The sequence below is a fragment of the Hemitrygon akajei genome, chromosome 15 (assembly GCF_048418815.1).
Source record: "Hemitrygon akajei chromosome 15, sHemAka1.3, whole genome shotgun sequence".
NCBI classification, from domain to species: Eukaryota; Metazoa; Chordata; class Chondrichthyes; order Myliobatiformes; family Dasyatidae; genus Hemitrygon; species Hemitrygon akajei.
In genome coordinates this window covers 46,365,096-46,384,528 of record NC_133138.1, presented here as the reverse complement: position 1 = coordinate 46,384,528, position 19,433 = coordinate 46,365,096, and positions in this window count along the sequence as shown.

Below are 19,433 nucleotides of genomic sequence, written 5' to 3'. Positions count from 1 at the left end.
GTGGATAAAGAGGAACATTTTACATTAGTTGGTGGTTCAAGGCAACAAGTTCAAGGTGGTGAGCAAAGAATACCAGGGAAATGAGCAGAAAACCCTTGTTTTATATGCCGCAGAGTAATGACCTTGACATCACTGCTTCAAGGACGATGGCGAAAGATTTCAAAAAGGAATTGGATAGAAGTGCTGGAAAATAAATTTCAGGACTACGAGGACAGAGGAGGGGAATGGACTGATAAGGTTGAGCCACAGAAAACTGGCAGACATTGTTGGCCAAATGGTCTCATTTCTGGGCTGTAATGATTTCATAATTCTATTGCCTGTGCGAAGATTAAAATTCATACTAGATGAAGGTGATGAACTCTGTTTAGTGTAATCATTTGTTCCCATTTGCTGATTAGAGATCTGCGCACATTTCTTAGATTTTTTTTAACTCCTGATACAAGTACAGAATGCAAATGCTGTAAAGCATTTCAACCCTAAGGAATTTCAACACTTAGCCCTCCTTTAAATTTGAGTCCTATCACAAAGAGGAGAAAATCTGGCCTGAAATGTCGACTGTTTATTCTTTTCCATACACACTGCCTGGCCTGCAGAGTTCCTCCAACATTTTGTGTGTGTTGTTTAAATTTGAGTGGTGGGTTTCCAAGATGAACTGGGGCTAAGTGGCAAAACTATACATTCTTTTAGCACAGATACTGAATGGACTTCCAGATTCTATTTAAAGCAGGAGCTTGCCTCTTAAAAGGAGATTGTCCTTGCTATGTCCATTCAGGAAAAAAAAAGTGAGCTACACTGAAACCCCATTTTTCAAAACAAAGAAACGAAACTGGACTGGATAACAAGCAATGAGTGTCTAATTGGAATGCAGAAGACAGACAAAAGTCATAAACAAATCATCTATATGCTGGCAATCCCTTGGCAGTCCACTGAGACTGTCACGGATTGCTTTGATGCTGGGTACATATTCCCCTGGGCCTTGTTTAAGGCACCATTTGATATACGGAAATTTTGCTCTTTGCCCCTGCACAAATATAATTGGAGGCTTCTAGTTCAACCACCCCCACCCTCCACCCATGATTAATGCTGCTGCTTTTATCACTGTGGCTTCACAGAAAATGCTCAGCAAGCTGCTTAAAGTCATCTCAGGCAGTTTGCATGACGTCCTTCAAAGTTTCAGTTCCAGCGACGGCAACAACACAATGACATTTAATGGTGAAGGTTGATCAGTAAGAGACAAATAAAGAGGGTGTCCAAGGTGCGCAGATTATTAAAAAAGAACCTAAGATGGTTTCCAATTTGATAAGAGGCTTAAATCTCGAAATTACAAAGCAATATCCAAGTGTATATAAATATCATTTAGAATTTGGTACATAGGTTTCAAAAGGTTCATCAGAAAGGCTGTATACATGTCAGCCTTTATCTCAGATGTGAGGAGGTATTTATGGTTCAACTATACATTAGTAATCCTATCACAAATTTGCATATAAATAGAAGTCCATTCAACCAGTCAAGTCTGTACCAATGCTTGGAACAGTCCTGTTTACCCTACCCACTTATTTCCCAGTCATCTATTGTCTCACACTTGCCCACTTACAATCTCAAGCACAAAGAGGTGGTGGGCAGAGCAGAGTGGACATAAGAAAAGTTGTGTGACAAAGTGCAGACAAGTAGGTCAGGAGAAACTGAATTCCAACAGTTATGGTGGAGCTTGTTGACAGAAGGTGCTATGGCTTTAGTACAACATAAACATCTTTAGATTTGATACCGGTTAATGTGATCAGATACCTTTGATAACTACCTGAGAGGTGTTCTACAAATTCAGTCAAGTAATTGAAAACTAATCAATTACAAAGTAAAGAGGTTTACAAAATAATAACGTGTTATCACAGAATTTGCAAAAGCACTGCCACGTGTGTTTAAAATTTGACTGTGATGTTTTTCTCTGTTCGCCTTTGGTCGGGAAAATAAAAACCTTACATTAAATATTAATTATTCCTTTACTTGAGCACCTCATAATAACTCCATTGGAGCAACTAAAATTGTAACTACCTCTGCAGCAGGTCACCTTGGGTATCTTTAATCTCCAACAAAAACAGAAGCTGAAGGCATAACCATGTCAGACCAAATCACTTTATGTGCAATTCCCTTACTGTCATGGAATCAGCATAATCAGGGTGAGTCTGGAGCTTTTTGTTTCCATCACTGTAACTTTGAAACAGTTTTGTGCCAAGTTGTGACATTGGAACTGGAGGAACTTTGTGGAAGTTCTGATGCTGTACTATCTCCAGGCTTCCAATATGCTTCCCCTTTTCATGTCTACAGCAGCATCTAGCCAAGATTGAGATGTGTATAATGATTTGTGCGAGGCCAGAATGCAATATTCCTGATCCACAGAACGTGTATAATGTGCTCAAAAGCAATCAGGTATAACCTGTTGGAATGCTCATTTCCAATGGCGTCTGCAGTCTCAAGGAGAGGTTGGAGCAGCGTTAATTTCCGAAAGCATTCTGCCATCAATACGGAATGATTACTGACTGGAGTGTTCCTAAAGACATTTGGACTCCAGCTCCTCCAGCTGGAGTTTGGTACGGGTTGTGAAACTTGCAGCCCATGTGGTAGACAACTTTGCTACTGTATTATTTATTTGCTAAGGTTTCTGTAGATTTGTAATAGTTTTGCACCACTTTCAATTTGGAATTTATATGTTCAGAGGTGTGTTTGCTGCCACAGTCCATGAGATTCTGGAGCAGGAAGTAGGTGTTTACAGCTCAGGTGCCTACACAGAAAATGCCTACTCCAGATAATACCATCCACTTGCTGGATAGTGGTCGTCTTACAAGCAGTGAATACCTTCAAAGTAATTCAGTTTACTGTTACCTGGAATAGGGTGTCTATGAGCAAAGTCTGGGCGGCCTAGACTTGTATTCACTAGAGTTAAAAAGTGAGAGCTGACTTAATTATTCACAACCATTTGGTTGTTGAACCAGCATGCAAAATTCGAATCACTAGAGTTTAGCAGAGTTATTACCGCTTTGCACTTTGTGAATTTTAACAGACGTTCTGTCGGATTGCATCACAGTTTTATATGGATTCTCCAATGCACAGAATTGCAAGAAGGCTGCATGGGATTGTGAAGTCAGCCAATTCCATCAAGGGCTCAACCCTACCCCCTATTGAGAACATCATCAAGAGGCAATGACTCAAGAAGGCAAAATCTATCATTAAGGTCCTCGTCATTTGGAACACACTCTCTTTGTGCTCCTAACATTGGGGAGGATAGACTGGAGCCTGAAGATCCACACTCAGTGTATTTGGCATAGCTTCTTTCCCTCTACCTTTCGGTTACTGAGTCATCCATGAACCTACAAATACAATCTCGTTATTTGGCTTTTGCACTATTTTTGTAAGTTTTATTAAACTGTTTGCCTTGCACTGTACAGCTGTTACAAAGCAAATTTCATAACGTGTCTGTGACAGCAAATCTGACTCTAATAAAATGGAAGTTTTTGTGTTCTCTTGTAAAAATTATGTATAATTTATGTTTAGTTTATGGTTTTTCTTTTGACTACTCTGCAAGTTTTTTTTTGCACCTGTGTATTCATGTACTTATGCATAGGACAAAAAACGTGACTTTGACTTTGATGAAAGATCCTGAGGGATTGCAATAGAGTGGATGTGGAAAGGGATTATTTTTGAGGGAAAATCTATAACTTAAAGTCACTTCTGGAAAAATAAACAATTTTCCATTTAAAACAGAAGAGGGCAATTTTTTTATTGTCTATAAGTCATCAGCCTTTGAAAATCTCTTCCTCAAAGGTTGGTGAGAGAAGTGTATTTGAACACTTTTCTAAAAAAAAAGTTAAATAGATTCTTGATAAACAAGTGATGAAAGGTTAATGGTAGCTCCTGGAAATGTAGAGTTATGGCTACAATCAAATTGGTTATGTATTTATTGATTAACAGAGCACAATTAGAGGTGTGGTGGTCTATTCTGTTCTTTATTCATATGCATCAATGATCACACTAAAGTTAACGTGTAAATGCATCCATAGATCCTTATAAGTTTGAACACATTGATAGGGTGGTTAAGAAGAGTGTTTTGGCCCTCATTATTGGAGGATTGAGTTCAAGAACCGTTGGGTAACATTGCAGCTTTATAAAATTCTGGTTGGACCACACTTGGAGTATTGTGTTCAGTTCTGTTTGTCTCATTATAGAAAGGATTTGGAGAGAAAGATTTAGAGAGGGTGCAGAGGAGATTTATCAGGATTAGCATGTCTAATGAGGATGGGTTGAGTGAGCTAGGGCTTTTCTCTTTGGAGAGAAGGGGGAATCAAAGGTAATTTGATGTATAAGATTATAAGAGGCACAAATAGAACAGTAGGTGTCCTTTTCCCTGCATGGAAGTGGCTAAGATGAGGAGGCATAATGTTAAGGAGTTTGGAGGTAAGTATGGGGGGGGGGGGGGGGAATGTCAGAGGTAGGTTGTTTTAAACAGGTTGTAGGTGTGTGGAACATACTCCCAGGGGTGATGGTAGAAGCAGACACATTAGGGACATTTAAGAAATGCTTAGATGGGTGGTTGAAAGATGGAGGGCTATGTGGGAGGAAAGGGTTAGATTGATCTTATGGTAGGTTAAAGGGTAGACACACCATTGTGGGCCAAAGGGCCTTTGCTGTGCTGTACTGTTCTATATCCTGAAAGTTAACTTCACAAACCCTTATAAAGTTAACTTTTCATTTCAACAACTCTCTCGGCAAATTTCAAGATTGCGAAGTCTGATCCATTGTTTCAAACTGCACAAAACCACCTGCCTTTTTAGTGAATGAGATTTAATCCGCTTTAAATATTGGGTTCCAAATGAGGATTTTGATAAGCCTATAATCAGGGGATGATATACTTTAATAGTAGACAGGTTAATAAAATAAGAAGATCATGCTTGTGCCCAGCGCAAAATGCACAACATCTGGAACTCTAAACATTTTCTTAAGAACATTAATCGTATGTCTTTAGTTGCCGAATGTAGTGCATGGGGAAACAGAACTGCATCACCCAGACTCTCATTTGCTGTTCTTGTATCACTCTGTTGGCATTAAATGCTATGCTACTATCTCGACAGCAGAGGGCACCAAAGATTAAACAATTAAATTAGACTGCTCATCAGACAAAACACCTATCGAGTTACATGTTCAGATTCTTTGAACCAAATAGAAGCCAATATTTCTGTAGGCAGGTCTTTTAATAAATGCATTGAAAAGGGTGATAATGTTGAAATTTTATCTCATCCCCCAGAAGCACTTACCTCATATGAGAAAATCTGGAACTGCGAGACATACTGAATAATTTGGATAAACTGGAGTAAAACTGGTGAGGACAATTTCACCATGCAAATTATAAAGGGAACCAATATAATATATTATTAGTGATACCAGAAGATTGAACATGCTTTGAATCTATGTGCCACATAAAAATGTATACTAAAAATGCTACAAATCCCCATGTTATACTTCTCAACACACATTCCAGACCTACATGTAATAATCATACAAAAAGAGAGGGAAAATGTAGTGAGGTCATATTCATAGGTTCATTGTCCATTCAGAAATATGATGGTGGAGGGGAAGAAGCTGTTCCTGAAATGTTGAGTGTGTCTTCAAGCTCCTGTACCTCCTCGATGGTAGCAATGAGAAGAGGATATGTCCTGGGTGATGGGGGTCCGTAATGGTGGAGGCCGCTGCCTTCTTGAGGCATTGGCTTTGAAGGTGTCTGATGCTGGAGAGGCTAGTGCCCATGATGGAGCTGGCTGAGTTTACAACTTTCTGCCGCTTTTCCCAAGTCTTTTGGTGACATACCAGTTCTCCTCAGACAAGTTACTGCTGTGCTTTGTAACTGCATCAATATGTTGGACCCAGGATAGATCTTAAGAGATACTGACACCAGGAACTTGAAACTGCTCACACTTTCCACTACTGATTTCTCATAAGGACAGGTCTGTGTTCTCTTGATTTTCCCCTTTCTGAAGTCCACAATCAGTTCCTTGGTCTTACTAATTTTGAGTGCAAGGTTGTTGTGCAGGGCTATTTGTGGGTGTAGAGAGAGTAGAGCAGTGGGCTAAGTACATATGCTTGAGGTGTGCCAGTGTTGATTGTCAGCAAGGATGAATTGTTATTTCTGATCCACACAGACAGTGGTCTCCTGTGAGGAAGTCAAGGATCCATTTGCAAAGGGATGTACTTAGGCCAAAGTTTGGAGCTTGTTGATTAGAACTGAGATCATGATCGAGTTGAACGCCAAGCTGTGATCAATAAACAGCAGCCTGTTGTAGGTCTTACTGTTGTCCAGGTGATCCAAGGCCAGGTGGAGAGCCAGTGAGATTGCTTCCACATTAGACCTATTGTGGTGATAGACAAATTGCAGCAGGTCCAGGTTCTTGCTTAGGCAGGAGTTGATTCTAACCATAAGCAATCTCTCAAAAAGCTTACTTCAGCACAGTGGATGTGAGTGCCTCTGGGCAATGGGCGTTGAGGCCGCTCATCCTGTTCTTAAGCACTGGTATGATTTCCGCCATTTTGAAGCAGATGGGAACTTCCGACTGCAAGAGTGAGAGACTGAAGACATCCTTGAACAATTCCTCCAGATGGTTGGCACAGGTTTTCAAAGTGCCACTAGGTGCACCATCAGGAGGCCTTGGGAGGATTCACCCTCTTGAAAGATGTTCAGATGTCAGCCTCCAAGACAGGGATCACAGTTTATTCTTCCTTTCAAAGAGTTCATAAATGGTGTTGAGCTCATCTGGGAGTGAAGCACCTCATAATCCGGTGTTTCACCGTCTGGGAAGTAAAGGCCTGCAAACCTTGTCAGGGCTGATGTGCATTCAAGTTGGTCTCTAACCTTAATCGGAATTGTCTTTTCGATCTTAAAATAGCCTTCTTGGATTAGCCAGTCTTGAATTCCAACAGATCTAGCCCTCAGCAGAAAACGAATCTCCTGCTTCATCCACAGCTTTTAGTTTGGGTATGTCCAGTATGTTCTTAAAGGCAGACACTCATTGACAAAGGTCTTGATAAAGTTGGTGACAACTGTGGCATATTCACTCGGATTCAGAGATAAATTCTCTGAATCTTGTCTAATCCACTGACTCAAAGCAGTTGTGTAAGTGCTCTTCCGCCTCCCTTGGACTTCACCACTAGAGCTGCAGTCGTTAGTTCCTGCTGGCTGTATATGCTGGGAGTAGAAGAACAGCCAGGTGATCGGATTATAATCATGTTCATAGTTGGAAGGTACATGTCAGAATGAAAATATGTTCTGAATCACATATGGTCTGCCTGAACTTATGCCCAGATGTACATATTACAATAACCTAATTGCAATATGTTTTCATTGCAACTTACAGTAATCTTTATGCCTTGCACTGTACTGCTGCAACAAAGCAAATTTCATGACTTACGTCAGTGATAATAACAGCTGATTCTGATTCTCTTCACACACTATAGTAACCTTATTGTAACATTATAGATTCAAAGGTTGTGACGAATCAGTTTGAGTAGCTGAGTGTCATAAAAACAATCTCTTACTCAATGTCAGCAAGGCCAAGGAGCTGATTATAAACTTCAGGAGAAGGAAACAAGAGGTCCGTGAGATCAGAGGTGGAGAGAGTCAAGTTCCGAGGTGTTATCATTTCGGAGGACCTGTCCTGGGCCCAGAACATTAGTACAATTACGAAGAAAGCACAACGGTGCCTCTGCTTCTGTAGGAAATTGCGTAGGTTCAGTATCAGATAAAATTTTGACAGACTTTTATAAATGTGAGGTAGAGAGTATATTGACTGGCTGCATCACAGCTTGGTATGGAAACACTAATGCCCTTGAGTAGAAAGTCCTACAAAAAGTAGCAGATACGGTCCAATCCAACATGGATAATGCCCTCCCTGCTATTGAGCACATCTACATGAAATACTGTTGTAGAAAAGCAGCATCCATCATCAGGGACCCCCAATATGCAAGTCATGCTCTCTTCTCAGTGCTGTCATCAGGAAGAAGGTACAGTAGCCTCAGGACTCACACCATCAGGTTCAGGAACAGTTATTGCCCCTCGTTGAACAGGCTCATAAACCAGTGGGGATAAATTCACTCAACTTCACTTGCCCCATTATTGGAATGTTCCCACAACCCTTAAACTCACTTTCAAGGATTCTTCATCGCATGTTCTCAATACTTATTGCTTATTTACATATTATTACATTTGGCCCTCTTTATCCGCGGATTCTGCGTGCGCAAATTCGACCAACCGTGAATCGCGAAAACCTGGAAGTGCTCTTCCAGCACTTGTTGTTCGAGCATGTACAGACTTTTTTTTCTTGTCATTATTCCCTAACAATGCAGTATAACAACCATTTTACATAGCATTTACATTGTATTAGGTATTATAAGTAATCTAGAGATGATTTAAAGTATAGGGGAGGATGGGTGTGGGTTATCGTGGATCGGGATTGAAAAAAATTGGAAGTTCTCTTACTTAGTAAGTTGGAACAGGTACATCCGGTATTATTTAGCATCAGTTAGTCAAACCTTTGTCTTAGTATATAGTATATATTTTACCTTTCTATGCATATAAAACGCTTAAGAACGTATGTTTCAGTGCCGGGCTTGGGAAGTTCCAGAGTTCGATCTAGTGACAGATCACTATGGAGTGCACTCTCCACCGTGCCGGGTTGATGTGGAGGATCAAAAACCCAAAACCCAATAATTAAACCACTGCGTTGCTTAGTAATAATCGTAGCTTTCATTGGGGCAGAGCCTTTCTCACTTCATCCTTTAAAATTGTTCTGATCGTTGACCGACTGTAGCCTAACGCTTTTTCAATGACCGATGGCGTTTCACCTCTTTCCAATCGCTTTATTATTTCCACTTTATTTTCAATCGTGACCGTGATTATTTTCGTGAACAGAAACACCGCATTCAGAGCTCTGGCGCTGAGTCCTAATGTCCACCGCTCTGAGACAGGTTAAATAATGTCTGGGGTTCTGCTGGGTCCTAAGGTCCTCCGGATTGAGACAGGTTGAATAAGGGACTCGAGCATCCACGAATTTTGGTATCTGCGAGGGGTCCTGGAACCAATACCCTGCGGATAAGGAGGACTGACTGTATTATTTCTTCCTTTTTGATTTTGCATAACTTAATGTCTTTTACACACTGGTTGAACATCCAAGTTGGTGCGGTCTTTCGTTGATTCTATTATGGTTATTGGATTATTGAGTATGCCTGCAAGAAAATGAATCTCAGGGTTGTATATGGTGACATGTATGTACTTTGCTAATAAATTTACTTTGAACTTTTGAACTTTGAAACATTCTGCAATATTTATTTCAGGTATAAGGCAATGATGAATGTGCTCACTTCAGCCATGATTAAATGTAGATTTGATGCACAATCCATTGAAACATGATTTTAATGTGTAAAGTCAAAGCATGTTCAGTTTTCCTGGTGTCATAGATCAAATCAATGTTTCACAGATGGTATTTATGGAAAAGAGTAAACAGTTGACATTTCAAGCTGAGACCCTTCTTCAGGACTGAAACCTCGACTGTTGACTCTTTTCCATAGATGCTGCCTGACCTGCTGAGTTCATCCAGCATTTTGTGAGTGTTGCTTTGGATTTCCAACATCTGCAGATTTTCCTGTGTTTGTTCTCAGGTAGGTTCTTGTTGAAGTTGTCCTCACTCGGATTAGTTTATTTAGCCTTACGTTTCTAAATTCTGCAACTGCCCATGTGCTTCTGAGAGGTGCAACTACACAGTGATGGATTCGTGATTTACAATGTATTATTTGAAACTGGGTTTGATGCTGCCAGTTGATCAGGATGCTAAAGAAGTGTACTCCCTAATATTGCTGCTGTTACTCTGTTGATGCTGTATCTATCTAACATGGAGCAGGGATGTCTGACCCACACACAGTTACTGCTACTACACCTTCCTCCATTTCGGATCAGATCTGAGTGAATCACTGATTGCCACACCTATGATCTTCCCATCAACCACCTGTCAGGGAAGATTGCTCTCCACAGCACTTAGCACAGAGGCACCCCACTGTATTCCAATTCCCCTGACATTGCCAGCTCAGGACATTCTGTGAGCTGCACACAAAACGTTGCCGTCTACTGCCAGCACCTTCTTTTATTTGCTCAGTTTTCTTTTGCACATTGGTTGGTTAATGTCTGTTTATGCGTAGTTTTTCATAAATTGTACAGTACTTCTTTTAATGTAAATGCCTAGAAGGACATAAATCTCAAGGTAGTATATGGTAACATATGCACATTGATAATAGACTTAACTGAACGTTGGTTTATAAGACTCATTGGGCAATAGAAAGATTCAGGACAGACGACACACACCATAATCAAGTTTCAGAGTAATATCTGGGTTGTGTAAATAAAGTCACGTACTTTTTATTTAATTTTATTCACTTATTTAAAAATACAATGTGTAACATGCCCTTTCTGTCCAGTGAGCCACTTTGCCAGCAATCCACCTATTTAACATGAGCCTAATCACAGAACAATATACAATAAGCAGTTAATCTGCTAGCTAGTATTCTTTTGACTGTGGTTTGAATCCAGAGAAACCAGAGGAAACCCACGTGGTCACGGAGAACGTACAAACTCTTTACAGATAGCGCTGGAATTGAACTTCGAACTCCAATGCCCTGAGCTGTAATAGCATCTCGCTAACTGCTTATCCACTGTCAGTTAGTCTTTCATGGTAATCGCAGATATTCATTTCCAAACAAATTTACCCTTTCAATTTTCACGAGGCTTTCTTCTTTCACTTTCTGTTTTTGTGTCTGGTGTTGCGTCAAAATCCACAGAGTGTGTACAGAATTGCCTGACTAAATATTAATGCACAAAATAGATCCATTGATGTTTCTCAAATTTCATTTCAAAGTCCCGCCAGGGCAAAATTGTTACCAATATCTCAAATATGCACAGAGTTATATGCAAGTTGTCTGTATTACTCAATACTTCCATTTATGTTTAAAGGCTCTCTTGCACAGTTGATCATACCCCAACTGAGACTCAAGTTCAATTAAAATCATATTTCAAATCCTTCTTTACAATGATGTTTACTTGTTGATCAATGTGTATACTTAATGAAACCCTTGCAGAAATCTGTATAGTGGTTACATGGGTAAAACAAAAATGTCATCTTAGCAGGGTGCCAAGCTGTACTGTTGCTATGCTCTGTGTTACGAATGTGCCACAACTCTGAGGGGCCGAAGGGTACAAAGTCGCCCCCTCCTTGAGAATCGCAAGATCGCCCAAGATCTTAAGGCACAAACTAACGGAGATGGGAGTAGACTCTCACATGGTGGATTGGATAGTGGACTACTTGACAGATAGACCTCAGTATATGCGGTTGGGAGACTGTAGGTCTGACACGGTGGTCAGCAGCACAGGAGCGCCGCAGGGAACCGTACTCTCTCCGGTCCTGTTCACCCTGTACACATCAGACTTCCAATATAACTCGGAGTCCTGCCATGTGCAGAAGTTCGCTGATGACACGGCCATAGTGGGGTGTGTCAGGAATGGACAGGAGGAGGAGTATAGGAAACTGATACAGGACTTTGTGATATGGTGCAACTCAAACTACCTGCGTCTCAATATCACCAAGACCAAGGAGATGGTGGTGGACTTTAGGAGATCTAGGCCTCATATGGAGCCAGTGATCATTAATGGAGAATGTGTGGAGCAGGTTAAGACCTACAAGTATCTGGGAGTACAGTTAGACGAGAAGCTAGACTGGACTGCCAACACAGATGCCTTGTGCAGGAAGGCACAGAGTCGACTGTACTTCCTTAGAAGGTTGGCGTCATTCAATGTCTGTAGTGAGATGCTGAAGATGTTCTATAGGTCAGTTGTGGAGAGCGCCCTCTTCTTTGTGGTGGCGTGTTGGGGAGGAAGCATTAAGAAGAGGGACGCCTCACGTCTTAATAAGCTGGTAGGGAAGGCGGGCTCTGTCGTGGGCAAAGTACTGGAGAGTTTAACATCGGTAGCTGAGCGAAGGGCGCTGAGTAGGCTACGGTCAATTATGGAAAACTCTGAACATCCTCTACATAGCACCATCCAGAGACAGAGAAGCAGTTTCAGCGACAGGTTACTATCGATGCAATGCTCCTCAGACAGGATGAAGAGGTCAATACTCCCCAATGCCATTAGGCTTTACAATTCAACCGCCAGGACTTAAGAACTTTTTAAAAGCTATTATTAATGCTTTTTGAGATAGTGATTTAGATGCATATCATATTTTTTTACTGAGTTAAGTATTGTATGTTATTAGTTTTGCTACAACAAGTGTATGGGACATTGGAAAAAAAAAGTTGAATTTCCCCATGGGGATGAATAAAGTATCTATCTATCTATCTATCTATCTATCTATCTATCTATCTATCTATCTATCTATCTATCTATCTATCTATTAATTCGGGGCTGGGACCCAGGAAATAAGAGAGAATCTTCAAGGTTTTGGAATGTGTCCTGGCCTCAGAAAAACAAAGCCACGGATAACGGCCATTGTCTCTTGGAGATGGAATTGTGTATTGAGTACTGTACTATTCATTGAAGCCCTTGGGGTGACCAGAGTGGGCTGGTTGAGGGATTGCATCATCCCAACCTGATTGACATCTGAGACCCCGTGAGTAAGGATAAAAGAGGGTCTGGGGAACAACCGCTTTAGACGCACCAGGAGAAACGCTAGAAATCCCGTGACAGCGTTTAATAGCGACAGCCGGTGGGGCTCGCGTGCGTCCTTTTCCCTTGCCTGGGAATTGGCGGCCTTACCACGGAAGACCGGCTTAGCTAAAGGAGAGGCCACGAGTGAACGGCCACCCCAACGAGACTCTGACGGATAGAAATCATAAAAGGAATTGGCAAGTTTCTAAAAATTTATCTCTCGAATCCAACCAAGGCTGCAGCCTGAATGAACTGAGTGACTTTTATATTTCCATCGGACAATACGTTTATCCCCTAGAGAATAATAGAGCAATTTCTTAATTGATTATTATTATACCCGCACTTTTAGATTTAGTATTGACGACGTATAGTATCTGTATGTTTGCATTGATATTATTTTTGTGTATTTTTACCAATAAATACTGTTAAGAATAGTACCATCAGACTTCAACGGACTTCTCTATCTTTGCTGGTAAGTGACCCAGTTACGGGGTTCGTAACATCTGTAAATAGCACTAACACTATATTCATCTCTATTTTTGTTTGTTGCATGTATTAGAGTATGTTAATCAGGAGTTACTTTCATGATACTATTCAATTCTGCCTCATCCTACGGGCAGACAAAGATAATCCATGTCGGACTGCGTCCAGTCAGATCAGAAGTCAACTGACTTTCCCGATATTCTTCTAAATTAGCATGAGGGTCTGTGTCTTATTTTTGCCTTGATCGATGCCAATATTTTCTACCTTAAGTAAGGGATTTGGTTCATCCTTATTAGTCAAGACTAATCAGCTGATTGACAGTTTTGCATCAAACACACTTTCACCTGTCTTTACCAATTCTTGTTCTTGCATGCAATTCAATTAGATGACATATCAAGAAGATGATGGTCCAATATCTTTGTGGGAATGTTTTTACTTGAAAGAGATCAAACACTTCTATACTTGTTGCAACTACCATAATCTACACAAGATGCCTCATCAGAAGCATTTCTCTCCCCTCAATCATTTGATTGATAGCTTTCCATCATATTTGTGAGGTGTATGACTGTACTGGCACCATGGTAGCATGGCGGTTAACACGACACTATTGTAGTTCGGGGCTTTCCAGAGTTCAGAGTTCAATTCCAGTGCCGTTCTGTAGGTCCTCGCCTTGGAATGCTTGGGTTTTCCATGGATGCTACGGTTTCCTCCCACAGTCCAGGCATGCACCGGGTCATTGTAAATTGGCCCATGATTAGATTAGGGTTAATCAGGGTTGTGGGGTTGCTGTGCTGGTATGGCTCAAAGGGCCGAAAGGGCGCACACTGCACTGTATCACCAAACTAATAAAATAAAAAGGTAAGTAATTGAACTTTCTGAGAATTGCTCCTGTTTGCTCTCTGAATCACTGACTTAGGTTGTGAGCTTTGTTGTTTCGTGGTAGCAGTCCAGTGCAGGACATAAGAATTAATAAGTTGCAAAATAAATAGTACAAACGACGAATAACGAGATTCTGTTCATGGATCATTCAGAAATGTGATGGCAGAGGAGAAGAAGTTGTTCTTAAAATGTTGAGTGTGTTTTCAGGCTCCTGTACTTTCTCCTCAATGGCTGTAATGTTTCCGATGGTGAGGGTCTTTAATGAAGGATACCACTTTCCGAGGTGTTCTCATTAGATTATTTCACAGTACATCACAACTAAATCCCCGGGACAGGATCATGAGTTATAGACATATTCCCATTCATAGGTTCGAACTATATCTACAGCCTTGTCTCTCATCACAAGGTGTGGTAAGAGCACAGGGCTTTTCCAGGTGACAGGAGTTATTCACTGTCACTCAGAATCTATCAAGTTTGCTAGTGCTTCTTGGGGGGGGGGGGCGGGTTTAAAACTAAATTTGCAGGGGGCGGGGATCCAGAATGTGAGAGAGGGTAGCGAGAGGAAGAATAAAGGTGAATCAGTCACTGAAGGTGAATGAGCAAGTGCCGCAGGCAGTGAAGAAGGCTAGTGGAATGTTGGCCTTTATTACAAAGGGAATTGAGTACAAGAGCAAGGAAATCCTCTGGCATTTGTACAGAGCCCTGGTGAGACCACACCTGGAGTACTGTGTACAGGTTTGGTCTCCAGGGTTAAGGAAGGACATCCTGGCTGTAGAGGAAGTGCAGCGTAGATTCACGAGGTTAATTCCTGGGATGTCTGGACTGTCTTACGCAGAGAGGTTAGAGAGACTGGGCTTGTACACGCTGGAATTAAGGAGATTGAGAGGGGATCTGATTGCAACATATAAGATTATTAAGGGTTTGGACAAGATAGAGGCAGGAAATATGTTCCAGATGCTGGGCGAGTCCAGTACCAGAGGGCATGGTTTGAGAATAAGGGGTAGGTCATTTAGGACAGAGTTAAGGAAAAACTTCTTCTCCCAGAGAGTTGTGGGGGTCTGGAATGCACTGCCTCGGAAGGTAGTGGAGGCCAATTCTCTGGATGCTTTCAAGAAGGAGCTAGATAGGTATCTTATGGATAGGGGAATCAAGGGATATGGGGACAAGGCAGGAACTGGGTATTGATAGTAATTGATCAGCCATGATCTCAAAATGGCAGTGCAGGCTCGAAGGGCCGAATGGTCTACTTCTGCACCTATTGTCTATTGTCTAAAACCTTTAAGCTAACCAACCTCACTGAATTGAACAAAAAGCCATCTATGTATGTATCGACGGGCAGCTGATTTCTCCCCTTGAATTCAGTGAGTTTGCAGCATTCCCAGTGAGCACTTTCAATGGGCCTTTCCCCACATTTAAACAACATCTGATCGCAGAGCACCTCTTACTCATTTCAATTAATTAAGATTCATGTTGACTGCGTATCCACGAGACTTAGAGACCCAAAGTTTAGGATGTCTGCAAATATCACACTTCCTGTTATTCTTCCGGCTTTGCACCTTGTCTTTACAAGGTGATGGTTGCAGAGAAGTACTTCTCTATTGGTCCTTGGAGATGATTAGGTTGTCTTTTCACAGGTCAGTTCACTTCAGACTTGAAGAGCTGGCCTTCAGATCATCCGTCAGTGAGAAGATTTATCCCAAAAATGCACCTACACAATTCAGAATTAATGGACAATTAATTCCAGCAATTAAACAGAGTGTTTCCATTTGTTGTCCCCATTCCTCAAACAAATTATTGCAAATATTGAAAATATTTTAGTTTGTCAGTGCTGTGTTGCATCGTAACTTTTAAATCAGAATTATATAGTACTTGGATATGGCTTTTACGTTTCAAAGTATGTTTATCAAATGTCACATTTATTTTATTATATGACAGCCATAAGCAATTTAATTGAGCATTTGTCAGCTTGAACAAATCAAACAGAGCACAGGAAAGCTGAAGAATTGTAATAGCAACAACAAAGGTTTAGAGAAATACCTTTGGACTTCCTAGAACAGACATGAAAAGTGATAGATTGAAGTTAATAATTAAATTTAATAGAGTTGACAGCTAGCCAAAGGCAGCTAAAGAACAGACTATCAAAGATAGACTGGTCCTTTTGTAGGTTTTCTTTAAATGTCTAAATTAAAATCTATACAAAATGACACCATTGTTTGATATTTCTGCACCAAATTCACCCAGAATTTCATTTAATCAAATTTATTGCAATACTGTAATTGATTTCTATCTCTCCAATTCTAAGTGTTAAAGATTTTGGTGAAACATGAGTTATTTAATTTGATTTATATGAATATCAGATCATTGAATGAAATCACAGGATTTCTTTTTTAACCCTTAGAACACCAGCAGGTAAATAAAGTTCTGCTTTCCTCTTGTTAGCTTGTATCATTGTATTTAATTGGTTGTGGTGTGTTCTTCATGCCGGATATTGGAGAACTGTGAGACCCAGAGTCTCCTGGGGAACGACACCTGCGTGAAGTGCATCCGGCTGCAGCTCCTTGAAGACCGTGTTAGGGATCTGGAGCAGCAACTGGATGACCTTCGGCTTGTACAGGAGAGTGAGTAGATAATCGATCAAAGTTACAGGGAAATAGTCACCCTGAAGTTGCAGGAGGCGAGTGACAGCTGGATGAGTATCAGGAGAAATGGAAATAGGTAGTTAGAGAAGACCACATCTGTGGCTCTTCCTCTCAAAAATAAGTGTACCACTTTGGATACTTTAGTGGTGGGATGACTTCCCGGGAGAATGCCACGACGACTGGGTTATAGGCACTGAGCATGGGTCCGTGGTGTAGAAGGCAGTGTCAGTGATAGGGGCTCAATAGCGAATGGAACAGACAGGAGATTCTGTGGCTGTGAACAGGACACCCGGATGGTATGTTGCCTCCCAGTTTTCAGGATGAGAGATGTCCACAACATTTTGCAGAGGAAGGGAGAGCAGCCAGATGTCTTGGTACATATTGGTGCCAATGTTACAGGAAGGGAAAGCAATGAGGTCCTGAAAAGAGACTTTAGAGAGCTGGGTAGAAAGCTGAGAAACAGGACCTCCCAGGTAGTAATTTCTCAATTACTGCCTGTGCCACGCACCAGTGAGGGCAGAAACAGGATGATTTGGCAGATAAATGCGTGGCTGAGAAGCTAGTGTAGGGGGCAGGGCTTCAGGTTCTTGGATAATTGGGATCTCTTCTGGGGGAGGTATGACCTGTTCAAGAGTGATAGGTTGCACCTGAACCTAAGGGGGACCAATATTCTTGTGGGCAGGTTTGCTGGAGCTGTTGGGGAGGGTTTAAGCTAACTTGGCAGGGGGGTGGGAATCGGAGTAAAGGGACTCAGGATAGGACGGATGGTAAAAATGTAAAGATAGTGTGTAGTCAGACTGTCAGGAAGGGTAGGCAGGTGATGGAACTTAGTTGCAGCCAACAGGCTGAGTATCAAAGCATTAGGGATGCAGAATCAGAAAGGATAGAAAATACGGTACTCAAGGTGTTGTATCTAAATGCGTGTAGTATAAGAAATAAAGTGGATGATCTTGTTGCACTATTACAGATTGCCAGGTATGATGTTGTGGCCATCACTGAATCGTGGCTGAAGGATGGTTGTAGTTTGGAGCTGAATGTCCAAAGTTACACGTTATATCGAAGGGATAGGAAGGTAGGCAGAGGGGGGTGATGTGGCTGTAGTTGTAAAGAATGGCATCAAATCAATAGAAAGATGTGACATAGGATTGGAAGATGTTGAATTCTTGTGGGTGGAGATAAGAAATGGTAAGGGTAAAAAGACATTGATGACAGTTATATACTGGCCTCCCAACAGTGGCTGGGAGGTGGACCACAGATTACAACAGGAAATAGAAAAGGTGTGCCAAAAGGGCAACATTATGGTAGTCATGTGAGATCTTGACTAGCAGGTTGATTGGGAAAATCGGTTGGTAATGTGAGTTTGTTGAATGCCAAAGAGATGGCTTTTTAGAGCAGTTTTTCGTTGAGCCTACTAGGGGATCAGCTATACTGGATTGGGTGTTATGTAATGAACCGGAGGTAATTAGAGAGCTTAAGGTAAATGAACCCTTAGGAACCAGTGATAACAATATGATTGAGTTCAACTTGAAAGTTGATGGGGAGAAAGTAAAGTCTGATGTAGCAGTATTTAAGTGGAATAAGGGAAATTACAGTGGTACGAGAGAGGAGTTGGCCAAAGTAAATTGGAAGGAGCTGCTGGTAGGGATGTCAGCAGCGCAGCACTGGCGTGAAAAATGAGGAAGGTGCAGGACATGTGCATTCCAAATATGAAGAAATACTCATATGGTAAAATAGTACCATAAATAGTACATGGCTGATAAAGGAAGTCAAAGCTATTGTAAAAACAAAAAGAAAGGGCATAGAACAAAGCAAAAATTAGTGGGAAGATAGAGGATTGGGAAGTTTTAAAAAATCTACAGAGAGCAACTGAAACAATCATTAGAAGGGAAAAGATGAAATATGAAAGCAAGCTAGCAAATAATATCAGAGTGGATAGTAAAAAATTTTTCAAGTATGTTAAAAATAAAAGAGAAATGAATGGATATAGGACCCCTAAAAATGAGGCAGGAGAAATAATAATGGGGGACAAGGAGATGGCAGATTTTGTGGAAGACACGAGTAGTATGCCTGATGTAGTGTGTGAAGGAAGAGAAGTGGGTGTAGTTACTGTTACCAGAGACAAGGTGCTCAAAAAACTGAAAGACCTAAAGGTACATAAGTCACCTGGACCAGATGAACTGCACCCCAGGGTTCTGAAAGACGTAGTGTCAGAGATTGTGGTGGCATTAGAAATGATCTTTCAAAAATCATTGGTGCCAGAGGACTGGAAAATTGCAAATGTCACTCCACTCTTTAAGAAAGGAGGAGGACAGCTGAAAGGAAAGTATAGACCAGTTACCCTAACCTCAGTGGTTGGGAAGATGTTAGAGTCAATTGTTAAGGATGAGGTGATGAAGTACTTGGTGACACAGGACAAGATAGTACAAAGTCAGCATGGTTTATTAAGCAGAGTGCATATTAAACAGTAGCAAAACCTATTATTATTCGGTACTGGAAATGAAAAGGACAATTCATCATTGTACATTTTTAAGAATAACAGCGGTTTAATGATATTGCATCCCATTCTTTATAGCCAATTTAGGTATGTAGAAATAATTGAGTTTCTTTATGCACTTTCCTTAATAAATAAACTCAAGTCATTCATCCATTCCACATGTTGCATCCAGATACAATCATTTGAAACTCTTGCTTTAAATTTATTCCCCATT